Below are 19386 nucleotides of genomic sequence, written 5' to 3'. Positions count from 1 at the left end.
TGCATCATATGAATGAACTGGGCCATGCTTGCCCTCATTTCTGCCAACTCGGCTTGAACCTGATCCATGTTGCGTTGATGGTTGAGCCTTGTTGAGTAGCGGTGCGGCCTTTGGTCAGCTATCCTGTCTGGACACAGGAATCAAGGTAAGAAGATGGCCTGAGAACACCTGGTATGCAAATGAGATGAGTATGATGCATGCAATGCTTGTGCAAATGCTTTGTTTTCAAGGAACCCTTAGGGTATTATTAGCAATATTTGAATATTTAACATTTTAATTGCTCATGGAAATGTTTCATTCAATATATTGAGACAAAGAAATACAGCTTTTTTGATTCATTACAAAGAGAAAAGGTAAATAACATCCTATGGATCCCTAGAAGCTCGGGATGCTGGAAGACGGGAAGTGCACAACTTCTTGATCTCCCTCTCATAGGCAGCCTCCATGTCAGCTTTCTCTTTGGCAAGTCGATCATACTTCCTCTTCCAGAATTTGGATGACTGAGGAAGCAGAGAAGTCCAAGTGTCGTTCGGATCGTCGATCACTCGGTGCTCGAGAAACTCAATCATAGCATCCTTCTCCTTGAGTTGCTGCAGCAATTCCTCCCTCTCACGGATCCAGGCACGCGAAAGGTCCTCCTCTCTCAACTCCTCTACGCGTTGGGTAGGGAGGGTTGAAGGCCCAGCCACATCCAACGGTGTAGGTCCTGGATGATCGTACGGCATCAGGTAGGCGCCAGCTCTCTGTCTGACCCAAGAAGTATAGGGCTCCAAAGCAATGCAGTTCTTCGGACCCAACTCATTCCTACTCTTCTTACGGATACTGCGCCATGCACGGACAAATCTGGCTTTCAAGCCTTGGGGATCTTTACCCTCCTGAAAAAACGCGCCTTCTAACAGAATGTTATTAGGTTTATCTTTCAGGGGGAACCCAAGCTGACGTCGTGCAAGAATAGGATTGTAGGTAATCCCACCACATGTACCAAGAAGAGGCACATTAGGGAATTCCCCACAATAGTCGATGATCCGGACGGTATCATACACGCGATCATACCAGGTGATATCATCATTGGTGAGAGACATGAGTCTCTGAGACCACCGTAGACATCCCTTGTTCTCCTTGAAAGCGACTGTCTGCGGCAAGTGCGAAATAAACCACTTGTACAGCAGGGGTAAACAGCAGACAATAACTCCTCCATTCTTCATATTCCTCAAGTGCATGGAGAAATAAGCATCACCCAACAAGGTCGGAACTGGATTAAGGACAGAAAAGATCCTAATAGCGTTCATGTCCACGAACTTGTCGAAGTTGGGGAATAGCACCAATCCATAAATGAGCAACACAAATAGAGCCTCAAAGGCATCCTCACTCATGGCCTCCCCATAAAAGGTAGCTTGGGCAATGAGGAACTCGGAAGGAAAACCCTGAATTCCGCCTTTGGTAGTCAGATTAGCTCTAATCAGATCTTCATCTATGTGCAACAGACTGGAAATCTCTCGAGCAGATGGAATACTCTCTAGGCCACTGAACGGCACTTGATCCAGAATCGGAATCCCAATAAGGTGAGAGTATTCTTCCAAAGTCGGCAATAACTGGAAGTCCGGAAATAAGAAGCAATGATAGAGCGGATCATAGAACTGAGCGAGAGTACTCATCAACCCTTCGTCAACCTGAGTGGTGAGCAGAGGCAGAAGCTTCCCATAGCGAGCTTTGAAACCCAAGGGATCTAATACATATGATGTCAGATTCCTTAACTCTTTTACGTCGGGCTGCTTAAAGCTGTACTTCTTTGTATGCCTTTTTGGTCTTTCCATTGTCTGAAAAATTTGCAAATAAACCCTTTAAGTTCCTTGAACATTTTCTTTTTCTGATGATGACATGTATGCGGATGAGTGCATGAATGTATGAATGCAACAATCACACTCAAGAATCAAGCAAGTCACACCAAGCAAAGGTCGTGGGAAAGCTCTGTGTATCCCTAATATCAATCATCCATTTTGGTGGATTTAGGTTTTCACCTTATCGACACCCAAGTTCCATTGATATTAGCGGTACATGAACCGGTTCAAACATCCCTAATATCAACCAGCCGCTTTGGTGGATTTTAGGTTTTGCACCCGATCCGGGATCCATTGATATTAACGATGTTTGAACGACTCAACCACGAATCAAGGGTTTGTTGAGAGTCACGAGCATGGGGTCTCGGTTAAGAACCACCCAAAAGGAGTGTACTAGGGTTTAAACCTGCCAGACATGTTCTATCAGAGGTTCCCATAATCATCGTTCCATCTTTCGAATATTATCGGAGGAACGAATACTCGTATTCCAAGAATATTCTCAAGAGAAACTCTTATGAGTGTAGTATCGCGTGACAATCGCATCAGAACTGACATCTGAACGACCTCCGCACTACGGTCCTAAAAATAGGCCAAGATGGGTTTGGTAGACTAAGGTCCTTGGCTTCTGCGGAACATGATTGAAAGAATAATGCCTAACCACAAATAACTTGTGTGACATTATTAGTTCAACATGACCTCCACCAAGTGAATGGACTCGCAAGTCAACTGGCTAAGGACTACTCCACACCAGTCGACAAGACTATGCCATTCTCCTATCCTAGAGTGCACTCGAGTTCGGGTATAGAACTCATCTCACAGACCACCAAAGCAAACAGCAATGTATATCAAGCAATTCACACATTACAATCAATACAGTGATCCCCAAATTGTACAAGAATAAGTCGAATAACAAATAACAATATATCACAACAAAGGTGAAAAGTAGGCACTACCGCCAAGGAAACTGGATATCCCCAGCAGAGTCGCCACTTTTCTGTGACGGTGTATTCGTCGCCATATGATTTATCAATTAAACCATAAGCAAAGCACACAATGAAGTTTCGAGTCGCCACCGCACTTTTATTTATCCAAAGGACTGGCTAAAAAGCGAACAAAAGCCTAAGAAGTTTTACACGTAGAAAACTAATAAAAGATCAGAGATTCCGGGTAAGGGGTAAGTTACGCAATGGGAAGGTGTTAGGCACCCACTACCTCCTAGGTACTCCTAGGGAGCCCTTTTCACATTTGTTATGCTAAATTGTTATTTGTTACGACATATGCATTGTGCAAACATGAGTGAGATGATGAAGAAAGAATGTACAAGTTTTATTGGGTTTGAGCGGATGAACCCGCTGCCTACGTACCTCCCATCAAAGGTAAGGATCAAAACACCGTAGTTCGGCTAAAAGATTTCCAAAAGTGAGTTGGATTCAATTTTAAACAATAGCACTGAGGCTTTTCATTATCAATGGGAGAACACTCGACCAAAACCAACATCCACCATGCGAGGATAGCTTCGACGTACGAGAGGGGTTAACCCTATTTTCAGTACGGAAGTCTTACTGTCGACTCACTAAAGATAAGGTGAGGTTTACATCAACCACAATGATAATTGAAACCTACGGCTAATGCATGAAAAGATTAATGGACATGGCCAAAACAAGTGAATGAGTGAAGTTAATTGATTGTGATTATGAAAGTGAAGTCAAAGTATGATTAAGATTAATTCAAAAAGAAGTATTATGAAATGGAGTTTGCAAAAAGAGTCAAGGACTTGAGTCCAGGTTTTTAGTTTGAAAACATGAAGAAGTTTGCACAATGTCTATGTCAAGTTTAAGATCAAAGTGTGAAAAGGTTCTAGGACACAATGAGGATGAATGAGTGAGGATGGAAAGTAAAGCTTCTCAGGAGGTTCACTTCTTGAGATCATATAGAGGATGATTCAAGGGTGTCCTTTGGAATGGAAAGTAAGTAATGATAGAATAAACAAACAAATGATACCGGATGCCACTCAATGGTCTTACTCCAATCTTACAAACAAAGGCGGATATCGGATACCAATGGCTGGGTTTACACCAATCTCCTAAAACAGAACTGGATATCAGAGGCCACTCAATGGTCTTACACTAATCTCCTCAAAAAGAAAACAAGAAAAGGAACATGGAAATTAAACTGCCAATCTGGCTGGACTTATGTTAATTCCACACATGATCATAGGAAAGCAAACGCCAACTCGTGGGACTTACAATTGCATCCTCTCACAAACAAAGAAAGCAAAACAGGGATGTCAGATGCCAACTTGTGGGACTTACTCTAACACACAGTATGATCCTAGGAAAACAACTGCCAACTTGTGGGACTTACAATTGTGCCCTCACATACAAACAATACAACAAGCAAAGATAAGATGAGTGGCCAATGTGATGGTCTTATACTCGCTTCCATATCATAGGAACAAATGCCAACTCGTGGGACTTACAATTGTCCTCAATGGGTAAACAACAATAATGATGTCAAACAGACAAAAGAGATGCTCATGCATTAATGGTAATTGATGATGACAAATGCATAACATACAGGCAAGCAAGTGCATATGAAGCAACCAAACAGTCAATGAGAATCAAACAACACACTCTATAGCCAAACAAGGGGGCTCACACAAGAGGGTTTGACTATAAAAGTCCACTGTAATGGGTGAAGGTCGCTCTTAACCTTGCCATTGAGAGGCTAAGGTGAAGCAGATGTATAGGAGATGAGGGGTGTGCCTCATTGCTTCTATCCCTGATCAGGGAGAGCATGAAAGAAAGTGTGGGAGTTCAGAAAGTAGGAACTCTCTCCACATTATTGACTCGATTAGATCTTGGGTTTTTATCTCAATGCTTCAACCATGTAATGGGAGCAAAGAGAGGACACACTGAATAATGGGGGATAGATTGCTTATCCCTACCTTCCACCAATTGCCTTACTTGAAGGACTTTTCCTGCTTAGGACAATTTTAAACACACACAGGCATTGCCTCTTAAGGAGGACTTCAGACAGTTTGCCCGGTCAAATAACAGACCGGGTCTCCAGACTACATGAAGAAGAAGTATTTATACCTCAAAGCAAATGCTAAAAAGCAAAGCAAGCAAGCAAGTTCAAAGAACTTAAGCAACTAAAGCACCTGAAAAAGTCAAACTTATTAGCAAACAGCTCAACAGTCAAAATCAAAAGCAAATGGATAAACAAAAGTCAACCACAGAGGGATCAATTGTGCAAAGCACAAAGACTCAAGCATATGAGTCACCTACAAAACAAAGGTTAGCACATTAAACAATCAAACTAGAACACATTTGAATGATCCTCAAGGCATTGGTGCTTAACCTGAAACAGATGAACTCAACATAAGCTTAGAAGACCACTAGGACTAGCCTAGGGTCAAAGATGAAAGAAAAAGTCAAGGCAGCAAGGGAAAGTCAACCCAAACCAAGTTTAAACATTCAAGAAGCATTCTCAATTGGATTCATAATTATATCATGCATCATGGTCATTTCATATGCAAAAGAGTGCAAAGCATGGCAAGAAAGATCACAATCAAGTCAACAGCAAGACTTCCTCCAAAAGTCAACCCAAACATCTTCAAAAATTATGAAATAAATCACACTCAATCCTAACATCTAACATGGTAAGCATGTAAAATTTCATGGCATTTGGATGAGAGGAAGGCAGTCAAGTAAAATCATGAAGTCAAATCAAATTCAAGTAAGCATGGTGAAAGTCAACAAGCATGGGTCAACTTCAAAAAATCATATCAATTTGAAAACAGAAGAGAAATGAATGAGATTAACACCAATGCAAAGCTTGAGATGTCTAGTTATCACATATGAAATTTCATGATCATACAATAAGATTTGAGAATTTCACAAAAGATTTGGCAAGGCATAGCACAAAAAGTCAACAAATGACCAAGTATGGAAGAAAATTCACAATCAAATGGAAAACAGCAAGATTAATTCTAAGAAAATTAATACACAAACTAGACATGTGATAGATGATTCATGCAAAATTTGGGGTCAATTGGATAAGAGGAAGCATGTGAACAAAAATTGGGAAAAAACATGATCATGGTATAGCACCAAATGTAACACATAACTTCAGAAAATCATAACTCTCAATCCACAAATAATAAATGCACAAACTTTATATGGAAGTGAAGATCAATGTGACTATTTTCTCCACAAAAAATTTCAAGCTCATTGGATGCAACATGAGTATTTCACAATTGAAATGGCACAATGTATCATTTTGGCATACATGTTGAAAAATCATTTATCATTTAAAATCCAGACACTGAAAAATTAATTAAAATTCACCATAAAATAGAGGACACATTCATGAGTTTAATGCAAAAAATCTCACAATTTTTGGAGTTGAAATGAATTTAAAATGAATTATGGAAGTTGAGTGATATTTGGATGAAACATGAGCAAATAAGCATGGCATATGGGGTCAAACCAAGGTCAACCGTGGCATTCTAGTAATTCTGGGTTCACTTAACTAAACTGCATCGTTTTGGGGGGAGGGAACGAAATGTTCCTATTGGCTCTCAGCCAATGGAACAGTGTAATGCGCCAATGAGCTTCCAAGCTCTGAGTTTTCACATAAACCCTTAGGGTTTCTAACAGTATGGCCAACAATGCAAGCAAACAGCAATTGTTTTCAAACAACATCATCCAACAACATGATTCGACCAAGCATACAAACTCATGCATCATCAACCAACAACAGCATAAACATGTTCATGAGATTTTCTTGGCAGCTTAAGGCAGCAAAACAGCAGGGGTAAACATCAGCTTTAAACAAAATTCGACCAAAAACAAAAGCAAAGCAAGTGGTGATGGTTCAATGCAATTAAAACAAACAACAGCAGCCAACAGGAATCTGGGGGATGGTTAAGGTTTCAACAGCATGGTTTAATCAGCATGGCAGCACATGTTCATCATGTAACATTAACCAACAACAACCAAACATGACAAGCACAAATCAAAGGATTTTTCTGGGCAATGGTCAGGTTTGAACAGCAGGGCATTTGCTCATCATCATCATGTTATCATCATAAACAACAGCAAGCAACAGCATGGTATTGAACATCAATGTTCCTCATTCAACCAACACAGCATGGTAGTAGTAAGGCTCTTCATGCAAGCTCATCATAAACAACAAACCAAAACCAACAGTTCATGCGAAATCTTGGTAGGTTTTAAGGTTTGAAACACAGCAGCAGGGTATACATCATTTTCAGCATATCTAGACAGCTATAACACATACACATTCATGCAAAATCCTGGAAAATTCTAAGGTTTAAACAGCAGCCATGGTATTCATCATCATTCAAACAGCAACCAAACAACAGCATTCAATATATTTCACATGGATTTTCTGGTCATGATGTTTGGTTCAAATAACAGCAGCAAAAACTCGACCAGCATTTACAACAGCAGAGCATTTGGCAATGTTCTCATAGCAAGCAATCAACAGCATGTAACACAAAACATATGGATTTTCATGGGCAGCCTTAGGGTTTAATAGCAGGGCAAATTCATGTTGTCACCAATCATCAAAACAAAATGACTCGACCAAACCACACAAACAACATTGTATTGGTACAGGCCATATCAATCAGCAATAAACAAACATAAACATGAAAATCTGGGCAGGAAAGGTTGTAGCAGCAGCATAATTCATTCATCATCATGTTCATCATTTAAATCACCCAACACATGAACAACAACATCAACCAAAAATCATGGCCATGAAGCAACATTAATCAACATGCAACCCTAGCTAATATCAAGACCACATAAGCATGAGGAATTTTTCTGGACAGAATTATGATTCAAACATAACAGCAGCAGCAACATTCAAATTCATGGTTCATTAACAACATGCCAAATTCGAATAACATGGTAGACAAATGGCAAAGGCAATGATTTATGTAATTACCAACAGTAACAACAATCAACACACTTGCATATATGAACTGGATTTCTGGAAGAAAGTATAAGGGGTGCAAAACAGCAGCAGGCATATTCATCACTTCCAGCAAATCGCATTTTTCAACATACTCATAAACAAAAAATGCTTACACCATTGCGCTTATCTAACAGCATGCATACACATTCCAACCATAGTTTCATGAAAACCAACAGCATAACAGCAAATCGATGGAAAAACACATTCAAGCATAAAGATGAAATCCCTATTTCTCGCAGCATAACCAACCATTTCAAGCAAATTAACATTCATTAGAATCAGCATCATGTATTCTATCTAAAGCGTATCATGGCATAGAGGATGAAGAGATCGAGATTTTTACTTGGTTGTGAAGAAATGGAGGAAGCAGTGGTATTCTGAGGTTGCTATGCTCGAACAGATGACCCTTATGCTTTGCAATGTTGAATACTTTGAAGAAGGTAGGTTCAAGAATGCTTGGAAAACCTCGCAGCTCCAACTGCCATTGTTGTGTGCTTTGAAGAACAGGTCATGAAGGGAAGGTTCCAGTTGATAAATGGTGGTTCAAAAAGCTTCACAAGATGGACTGGATGATGAAGGATGTAAGGCTTGCTCGAGTTTCTTCAAGGGTTTTGCAGAGATTGTTCAAATGCCAAAAATGCAAGAAAGAGAATATGTATTTTTCTGTTCGGTGGCTGTCAAAAACTAGGGTTGGATTCAGAAAATGAAGGCTTATATGTGATCTGTTTTAGGTCCTTAATCCATGTTGTAAATTGGTTTAGTGTTAATGCACTCATTTGCATTTTTGCTAAGTGGAAGAATGTGGAACATGGAGGGTGCAAGCTGGCTCGAGTGGGCTTTGGCCAGGCTGTAAGCAGACCTTCACAGCTGCTGTTTTGGTTGTACATCTGAAATGCTGTACTGGTTTTACTCTTTTGAAGCCATTTGCATATTTGTCCATTTTGCAACAAGTGAAAGAAGGGGTGTGATGGCTTGGTCGAATGGGCCTGAAATGAGCAGGAAAAAGACTTTCCAATTTGCTGTTTGTGGTTTGTACATGAACTGCTGTACTTGATTCTACTTATTGAAACCATTTTGCAAAATTGCCAAGTTTGCATTTTTATCCAAAATTATGGTATGGTGATGGAATGTGCATGAATTAGGACTTGAGGCAAGTTTCAAATGTGATTTTAAACCTTTCCCAATTGGCCAATTGATGAAAAAAGTCTTAATTCAAAAAGTCAAAGTTTGGTCAAACTTTGAATTTAAATGCAAAAGGTCCAAAAATGCCATTTTGAATGGTAAGGTTTTAGGTTATGAAATTTATATTTTGGAAAGAGGATGAAAAATGTGGTTTGTAGGAAAAAACCCCACCAAATTTGGCCTTATGGTTTGAGAGATATGGCTTGTTGAAGTTCAAAAATTGATGAAAATGATTTGATCATATCTTGACAACCACACATGGGATTTGAGAGTTCTTGGACTTTTTGAAAATGGGAAGACAAGATCTTCAACTTTCATGTTGGGCAAAAATTCATTTGAAGCTTGTATCATGATGTAAGCTTAAGATCAAGAAGTTTCCATTTTTGGCAGTTGAAATTACAGGTCCACTTTCTATTTCTGGAAAATTTTCTGATTTGCTTCAAATTCTTCCATGATGTTGATTGCCATGACACATGAGGCCTATTAGGACATGAATAAGCTCCCTCAAACCATTTCCATCCATCAAATCCAAAGAATCAACCACAGTTGACCAACTTTGACTTTCTAGGGTTTTGGACTTGACTGTGCACTTCTGATGAATTCCAAACCCTAGTTCCTTGAGATTTTGACTTCGAATGATGTCCCAAGACATATGAACTCTTGATGATTGATCATGGTGCCCAAATTCCACAAGAATGGCCACCATCCACTGCTTTGATTGACTGTTGACTTTCTAGGGTTTTTGCCTGGCTATGCATTGACTGCTGACCTCTGAGCCTTCCAACCTTGACTTGAACACTTCAAATGAACCCTCTAGTCATGTGAACTTGTTGGGTAAACCCTAGGGCTTTGATTCCTTGAGAAACAACCTTGCTTGATTGGTGGACTGATCTCCTGATCAGTTTGACCTAATTTCTGCTTGCTTGCTCTTGAGGCAACTGGGGACAGTGCAAATGTTATGCAATGGAACATGATATGCTATGACCTAATATGAAATGGTATGTACAATGATAGGTGCAAATTTGAGGTGCTACACTACTGCACAAATGAACAATGGACTATATGTCCTTGATCTTGAAATGCCTATTAATAACATTAATACAAAAGGGTGAAACCTAACGAGTTAAAACCAACTAGGTAAGAATATTAAAACTCTTCGATCAGATCGAAGTGGTGAGTATTTAATCCTAGAGTTTGATGACCATCTGAAAGAGTGTGGGATCCTATCCCAACTTACTCCTCCTGGCACATCCCAATGGAAGGGTGTATCTGAGAGAAGAAATCGAACCCTGTTGGACATGGTCCGATCCATGATGAGTCACACCAATCTTCCAAACTCCTTTTGAGGACATACACCATTGACATCAGCTTACACACTTAACCGTGTTCCATCCAAAAGGTTGAAAAGACACCATATGAGATATGGAGTGGTAAGAGACCACATATGTCTTACATGAAGATTTGGGGTTGCGAAGTTTATGTGAAACGACAAATTTCAACTAAGCTTGAGCCCAAATCTGACAAATGCTTATTTGTGGGGTATCCTAAAGAAACAAGAGGATATTATTTCTACAATCCTTCTGAGAGCAAAGTTTTTGTCGCTCGAACTTGAGTTTTCCTAGAAAGGGATTTTATTTCCAAAGGAATCAGTGGGAGGAAAGTAGAACTTGAAGAAATTCAAGAATCACAAAGTATCGATACACCTATGGAGGAATTAGAGCAGGAAACACAAGTAGTTGTGTAAGAGCAACCTGCTCAAGTAGAACAAGACCAGTGTAGGTCAGGCAGGATACGTCACCTACCTGAGATATATGGATATCTGATCAAGGTGATGTATTACTCATGGATCAAGATGAGCCTATGACCTACTCATGGAATCTTAGTTCTGATGAAACAGTAAAACTGTATGGATTCATCAAGAACGAAGATGAGTCTTATGTCTACAAGAAGGTTAGTGGGAGCATGATTGTATTCCTGGTATTATATGTAGATGACATATTACTCATAGGAATCGATATCCCTACCCTGCAACAAGTAAAGTCTTGGTTGGGGAAATGCTTTTCTATGAAGGACCTAGGTTAAGCAGCCTATATATTAGGAATCAGAATCTATAGAGATAGATCACAAAACTGCTTGGCCTAAGTCAGAGTACATACATAGACAAAGTGCTGAGACGCTTTAATATGAATGATTCCAATCTGGTTATGTGTTTTGCTTAAATGGTGGCACTGTGAGCTTGAAAAGTTCAACGCAAGATGCAGTTGTTGATTCTACAACCGAGGTCGAGCATATTGCTGCCTTAAGTGCAGCAAAGGAAGCTGTTTGGATCAATAAACTTGGCATAGTCCCTAGAATTGTGGATCCCATTGGTCTCTATTATGATAACAATGGTGTTATCGCACAAGCTAAGGAGCCTAGATCTCACCAACGATCCAAACACATACTTAGGCGTTGTGCGAAAATATGTAAAGTACCTACACTTGACAATGTTGCTGACCCACTGACAAAGTCTCTTGCGCAGCAGAAGCATGATGGCCATACTAGATCAATGGGCATACGGGGTATGCCTGATTGGCTCTAGTGCTAGTGGGAGATTGTTGGTGTAAGCCCTAGAGGCCAATACTTTTGGTACTTGTATCGAATTATTTAAAGGCATTTTCTTTATTATGGTTGATTAATAAAGTCCCTGGAATAGATAGTCCGTTTAATGTATTAAGTGTGACTTAACCATGAGAACACATTAAATATAAGGACACTATTCTTAAAGTATCCATAGTCGAGCTTTAGTGTGAAGTGGGATAACATTAAAGCATTAAGACTATTATGTTTGTTGACTGATGATCACATCTCATGGATCATGGATAAAGAGTTATCAAGTCTTAAACATAGGTATGAATATTAGGAGTAATATTTATACCGGATTGACCCGCTATGAGAATACTATATAGAAAGTTATGCAAAGTGTCATAAGTTATTCTCATGGTGATAATAGTGTATACCACTCCTCGACCTGAAACCACTATGGATCCTAGATGTAGAGTCAAGTGCTTTATTGTTGATCCAACGTTGTCCGTAATTGGATAACCATAAAGACAGTTGATGGGTACTCCACGAAGCATGCTGAGGGACATGAGTGTCCTAGATGGAATTTGCCAATCCTGCGTAACAGGATAAATGTCTATGGGCCCAATATTGAACTGGACAAGGGTGACACGGTCTATACCTTGTGTTCAATATAGACATAAGGGCAAAAGGGTAATTATACACATAATTATTATCACATGAGGTTTTCTCAGATCACATGACATTTTCGTGACTTGGGTAGCAGTGATGTGTTGCTAGATACCGCTCACTGTTTATTATGTTAAATGCGTGATTTAATATAATTGCCAACGCCGCGAAAACCTATAGGGTCACACACAAAGGACGGATTGATGAGAGATAGAGTAACTAAGGAACACTGTAAGGTATGGTGCACTTAAGTGGGAGACGAAATATGGTAAGGTACCAAATACTTAAGTGATTTTGGGCATATTATAAGATATGAGCCAAAATACACTTAAGTGGGCTTTTTAGCTTGAAGCCCACACAAGTGGTTCTATAAATAGAACCCCTTGGGTAGAAGCATTGTCACTCCAATCCACTCAGACAGAAATTCAAGTAGAGACTTGGAATTTTGTTTCCCTCTTTCTCTCACTCAAAGCCTTCATTCATAACAGCTAGCACTGCGATTGAAGGAATCTGTTCGTGTGGACTGAGTAGAGACGTTGTCATCGTTCAACGTTCGTGATCGCCCCGTGGATCTGTATCAAAGGTTTTGATCATTATCAGAGATCTGCACCAAAGGTTTGAATCGCCACAAGAGGTAACGATTCTATCACTGATCATGCCCATTCGTAAGGATCACTAAATGGAGAAATTTTTAAATTCCGCTGCGCCTTGGATGGCTATTCTCCTTCAGTCGGTGGCGCCTTCGATGTTGGGTAAATGTGCGAATGCACACTGCCGTCGAAATCCTCATTATCGACCAAAGGGACCTCTTCAAGAACCTAAGTCATGAGACAAGTGAGACGGTGACGAAATTGTTAAAATATAAAGCCTCCTGAAGACATTGACACTGAGTACCTTCGGTTTCGGAGTCGATGGCGCCCTTTGCTTTTTCGAAGGTTTGTCAGGGGCTGGTTCAGCTAGGGGAGCCCTTTTTCGACCCTAACAAAAGAGAAAAGGAGTATGTATTCTTCATGTTCTGTAAAGTAAGGAAAGTTGAAAGAATAATAGTTACCTTTTTTGGGACATCATCAGCGTTGGCAGTTTGGATATTTGCGTCGGGAGCGTTGGCGGACGGTGGTGGAGGTGGTATTTTGCCAGTGAGAATGGAAAGGCGTCGATCATATTTTGGAGAAAGATATCACTAGAGAAATCTTGATGTTGGTAGTCAGCCGACCATTATCAAAATCAGCGGTTGTTAAAAAAGATTGTTTGAACTTGAACACGGGTAGGTCAAAACGTTGATTGGACTTGTGAAAACGCAAGCAAGCTTTGTGGTCATCAAAGTTTAAGGATTGACCAGACCATATGATGTCGGTTTGATGTGAAACAAAAGGTTTTAGAATCATTTGACTAAGGTTGGATTTTCGAGCCACCAAGTTGGGTTGGTAACTCATAAAACCATATCCCTTCGACCCCGCTTCAATTCTGAAGGATAGTAGCGTCAGGGTCAAAAAATCCCTCCATACAACATTTGAATGCGCTGTAGATTGAGGGGATTCACCTAGGAAAGGACTTTGAAACATTTTGGTCCAAAGCTTCGATCCGCGAATGGAGCCATACCAGGAGCAAACTTGTCGACCTTGATGAACATATTGAGGTACTTCATGAAAAGATGCTTGTTGGGGGTTTCTTGATAGGTCATCAGGCCAAGCCTCGCTCCTTTGACCGGTCGATCCTCATTTAACCAAAGTATGTGCTCCGACACTGGGTAGCCTAACTGATATTCAAAGATGGAATTCAACCAGTGTTGCAGAAGCCACATGAAGACCGACAGATTCAAGGCTTTGGTAGTCGAAGGGAGGTACTTTAGTTTCAGAGTTGCGAGCCCTAGGGAGTTGTTGATTCTAAGAGTTGGTAGCAATTTTGGTAAAACAAAGGGTGTTCACAAGATGTCATGTGGGATGTCTTAACATGAGATATCTTTTGTACCTGCTGGAGTTAAAGAAGATATGCAAGCAGGATTGTTTCAGAATGCCACTTACAATGCTAAGGCTTCTGATATTGGATGTACCTGCTGGAGCTAAATTGGAAGACATATGCTGCAGGATTGTTTCAGTTGACATACTCATTGTCATGGTAACTGATATGGATGTACCTGCTATAAAAGGAAAATGGATTATGCAGGATTTTTCCAGATGTCAGACCCGATGTCATGACATCCTGTACACAGAACATTCAGTATGAATGTCTGGTGTTTTGTGATTGCACAATTGGTGGCAATCATTGGTTGATTGAAGATATGGCTAGCTGGCGCAATCTATCAAGGATATCAACCAGATTTGTTTATTTTCCAAGGAGATCTTTACAGCTGATATGAAAAGATTTAATTGGAAAATATATTTAGGGTTTTCAAGCTGTCCAATGTTTCTATAAAAAGGGACTTAGAAAACCTGATTGAATACACAACCAAGACTGAGCGAAATTTAGAGAGAGAGCTAGGGTTTGTGTCTGTAGGTCATTCAAGTCATCCATTGATGATTGAATTAGACTGATTTGTCTTCTTGATCAAAGCTTTGAAGCAAGATCAAGAGTGTGTCTTCTTGATTGAAACTGTGAAGTAAAATCAAGAGTGTTGTAATTGAAAAGTATTTTCTTTTCACAAGGATTGTTGTTTAAGATTACGGGGTTGTGATCGTAAGGGAAGTGAGTGAGTTCTCATATCTAAGAGTGCTTAGGTAGAAATTGCACGGGTAGAGATTAGGTGAGAAAGACTGTAACTTGTTGAAGTGTACGGATAGTATTTGAACTAATTCTATTATAGTGAATTTCCTTCCTGGCTTGGTAGCCCCCAGACGTAGGTGAGTTGCACCGAACTGGGTTAACAATTGCTTGTGTTGATTTCTTTTCAATTCTGTTTTATTATCCATTGTGTATTAACAGATATTAGTATCATGACATTACCTTTGACATCTTATATCTGATACCAGAATTTCAATTGGTATCAGAGCAGGCATCCTGCTCTGGCTCTGGGTGAGATCTAGGGAGAATACTTTCTGGTACAATGGAGAGGGATGGAGGATTTGTTCATAGGCCACCAATTTTGGATGGTTCTAACTATGACTATTGGAAACCAAGAATGGTAGCCTTTTTAAAATCCCTTGATAACAAGGCTTGGAAAGATGTGCTAACAGGTTGGATGCATCCTGTCATTACTAAAGAAGGAGTAGCCACCACAGAGAAGAAGCCTGAAGAACAATGGTCCAAGGAAGAGGATGATCTTGCCCTTGGGAATTCTAAAGCTTTAAATGCCATCTTCAATGGAGTGGACAAGAATATTTTCAGGCTGATTAATAATTGTGATATAGCCAAAGAGGCTTGGGACATTCTCAAGACCACTCATGAAGGCACATCTAGGGTAAAGATGTCTAGACTTCAGCTGCTCACCTCCAAGTTTGAAAACTTAAGAATGAAAGAAGATGAAAATATTCATGAATTTTACATGAGCATTCTTGAAATTGCCAATGCCTCTGGAGCCTTGGGCGAGAAGATGTCAGATGAAAAGCTGGTAAGAAAAATATTAAGATCACTTCCCAAGAGATTTGCTATGAAAGTCACAGCCATAGAAGAATCTCAAGACATCTCAAAAATGAGAGTGGATGAGCTAATTGGGTCCCTCCAAACATTTGAGATGGGAATATGTGATGGAGCTGAAAAGAAGACCAAGAGCATAACATTCATATCAAACACCGAAGAGGAAGACGAGGTAGGTGGTCAAGATATTGATGGAGACCTGGCAAATGAGATAGCAATGCTGGGAAGACAGTTCAACAGACTAATGAAAAGGGTAGATGTCAGAGCTAAGGGCAATGTCAAAAACATCACATCTGACATCAATAAATCCAACAACTTTGGTAAGACCACAAAGTCTGAAGAAAAGCCCAAAGAAGTTCAGTGCTATGAGTGTAATGGATATGGTCATATTAAAACTGAATGTGGGACCTATCTCAAGAAACAAAAGAGGAGCCTTGTAGCCTCTTGGTCTGATGGAAGTGAAATTGAAGAAGCTACAAATCATGTGAATGCTTTGACAGGAAGATGGGGGTCTGAGGAAGAGTCAATGGATGATGAAAGATCATTTGAAGAGCTGGACACTACCTACAAAGAGTGGTGCCACAGAAGGACAGGAGTGTGCAGACAAGCTGAAAGACAGAAGCAAGTGATAGCTCAGCTGAAAAATGAGAAGAAAGAGTATATGGAAACCATCTCAAAATTGGAAACCGAGACTGTTTTCTTGAATTCCAAACTAGACGAGATGACTAAGTATGTAAAAATGCTTAACAATGGATCTGCCACCCTAGACAAGATTCTCCAGACTGGGCAAATAACTAGAAACAAATCCGGCATTGGTTTCAAGGCTGAGTACAGTTGCAAATCAAAATCCAAACCTAAGAGCATCCATGATAAAAGCAAACCTGAGATGTCACATCAGATGTCACAACAGCAGAAAAGGAACCATCAAAGATGGAAATGCCAATACTGTGGAAAATTTGGCCACCTGAAGCCTTTCTGTTATAAGCTATATGGCTATCCTGGTCCTGTTCAGTCTCAACACCAATCCAGGTCCAAACATCACAAGACTGTCAGCAGAAAGCAATGGGCTCTTAAGACAAAGGTCACAAGTCTAATAGCCCACACTTCCCTCAGAGTCTCAGCCAAAGAAGATTGATATTTTGACAGTGGTTGCTCCAGACATATGACTGGGAACAAAAACCTATTGACTGAACTTCATCCTCATGCCATGAGTTATGTTACCTTTGGTGATGGTGCAAAAGGTGAAATCAAGGGAATGGGTAGGCTGGATTTCCCTGGAGTTCCTGACCTTGATGATGTTCTACTTGTTAAGGGGTTAACTGCTAATCTTATAAGCATCAATCAACTATGTGATCAAGGTCTGAATGTTAACTTCACAAAAACTGAATGTCTGATTACTAACAAAGAAAATAAAGTAATCATGAAGGGAGTTAGGTCCAAAGACAACTGCTACATGTGGAGCTCTCAAGAAACTGGATACTCTTCAATGTGTACCTTAGCCAAAGAAGAAGAAGTGAAGATATGGCATCAAAGATTGGGCCATCTGCACCTGAAAGGTATGAAGAGAATCATATCAGTAGAAGCTGTTAGAGGGATTCCCAACTTAAAGATTGATGAGGGAAAAATCTGTGGAGAATGTCAGATTGGAAAACAAACAAGGATGTCATATCAGAAGCTCAAACATGACACAACTACCAAAGTCCTGGAACTACTTCATATGGACTTGATGGGACCCATGCAGGTAGAAAGCCTTGGTGGGAAGAAATATGCATATGTGGTGGTGGATGATTTCTCCAGATACACCTGGATCAACTTTATAAGAGAAAAATCTGATGTGTTTGAAGTCTTTAAGGAGCTGTGTCTGAAACTCCAAAGGGAGAAAGAAAGTCCTGTTATCAAAATTAGAAGTGATCATGGAAAGGAGTTTGAGAACAACAAATTTGCTGAATTCTGTTCTTCAGAAGGAATTCATCATGAGTTCTCATCTCCCATCACTCCCCAGTAAAATGGTGTGGTGGAAAGAAAAAATAGGACTCTACAAGAATCAGCCAGAGCTATGATTCATGCTAAGAAGTTACCCTATCACTTTTGGGCTGAAGCCATGAGCACAGCCTGATATGTCCATAACAGAGTGACACTAAAGAAAGGGACTCCCACAACACTCTATGAAGTCTGGAAAGGAAGAAAACCTACAGTAAAATACTTCCATGTATTTGGTAGCAAATGCTATATCTTAGCTGATCGTGAGCAAAGAAGAAAGATGGATCCCAAAAGTGATGAAGGAATATTTTTGGGCTATTCAACAAACAGCAGAGCCTACAGGGTCTTTAATTCCAGAACTAATGTGTTGATGGAATCCATCAATGTAGTGGTTGATGATCAACAGAATGATGTCACAGACGATGTCGAGATATCTCTGAATGATTCTCCAGCTGACTCCTCATACAAGAATAAGGAGGAAGAACCACCTCAAGCTGAACCTGAAGATGACAAAATCAACAAGGGACCCTCTATCAGAATTCAGAAGGATCATTCCAAAGACCTTATCATAGGAGACCCAGATAAAGGAGTCACTACTAGATCAAGAGAAGTAATCTCACATGGCTGCTTTGTGTCTAAGATTGAACCTAGAAATATCAAGGAAGCCTTAACTGATGAGTTCTGGATCAATGCCATGCAAGAAGAGTTAGGTCAATTCAAAAGGAATGAAGTATGGGAATTGGTTCCTAGACCTGAAGGAGTAAATGTCATAGGTACAAAGTGGGTATACAAGAATAAATCTGATGAACAAGGGGTTGTTACTAAAAACAAAGCTAGATTGGTAGCTCAAGGATATACTCAAGTTGAAGGAGTTGACTTTGATGAAACTTTTGCCCCTGTAGCTCGCCTTGAGTCCATTAGACCACTGCTTGGAGTGGCATGTATTCTGAAATTCAAACTATTTCAGATGGATGTAAAAAGTGCTTTTCTAAATGGCTACCTAAATGAAGAAGTATATGTTGAACAGCCTAAAGGCTTCATAGATCCAAATCTTCCAAAACACGTGTACAGATTGAAGAAAGCCCTCTATGGGTTAAAATAAGCTCCCAGGGCTTGGTATGAGAGGCTCACAGTGTTCCTCACTGACAATGGATACAGGAAATGAGGTATTGACAAAACTCTGTTTGTGAAGAATGAAGGAGGAAAGCTCATGGTGGCACAAATATATGTAGATGACATAGTATTTGGTGGAATGTCAGAGCAGATGGTTGAACACTTTGTTAGACAAATGCAATCTGAGTTTGAGATGAGCCTTGTTGGAGAACTGACTTACTTTCTTGGGCTACAAGTCAAACAGATGGAAGACTCTATATTTTTATCTCAAAGCAAGTATGCCAAGAACATTGTGAAGAAGTTTGGCATGGAGAATGCAAGCCATAAAAGAACTCCTGCTCCTACACATGTAAAAATCTCCAAAGATGAAAATGGTGTCAGTGTAGATCAAAGTCTATACAGAAGCATGATAGGCAGTCTGCTATATCTCACAGCAAGCAGACCTGACATTGCATTTGCT

This window comes from Lathyrus oleraceus, chromosome 6 (assembly GCF_024323335.1).
Source record: "Lathyrus oleraceus cultivar Zhongwan6 chromosome 6, CAAS_Psat_ZW6_1.0, whole genome shotgun sequence".
NCBI lineage: Eukaryota > Viridiplantae > Streptophyta > Magnoliopsida > Fabales > Fabaceae > Lathyrus > Lathyrus oleraceus.
Note: the sequence above shows the minus strand (reverse complement) of the source record.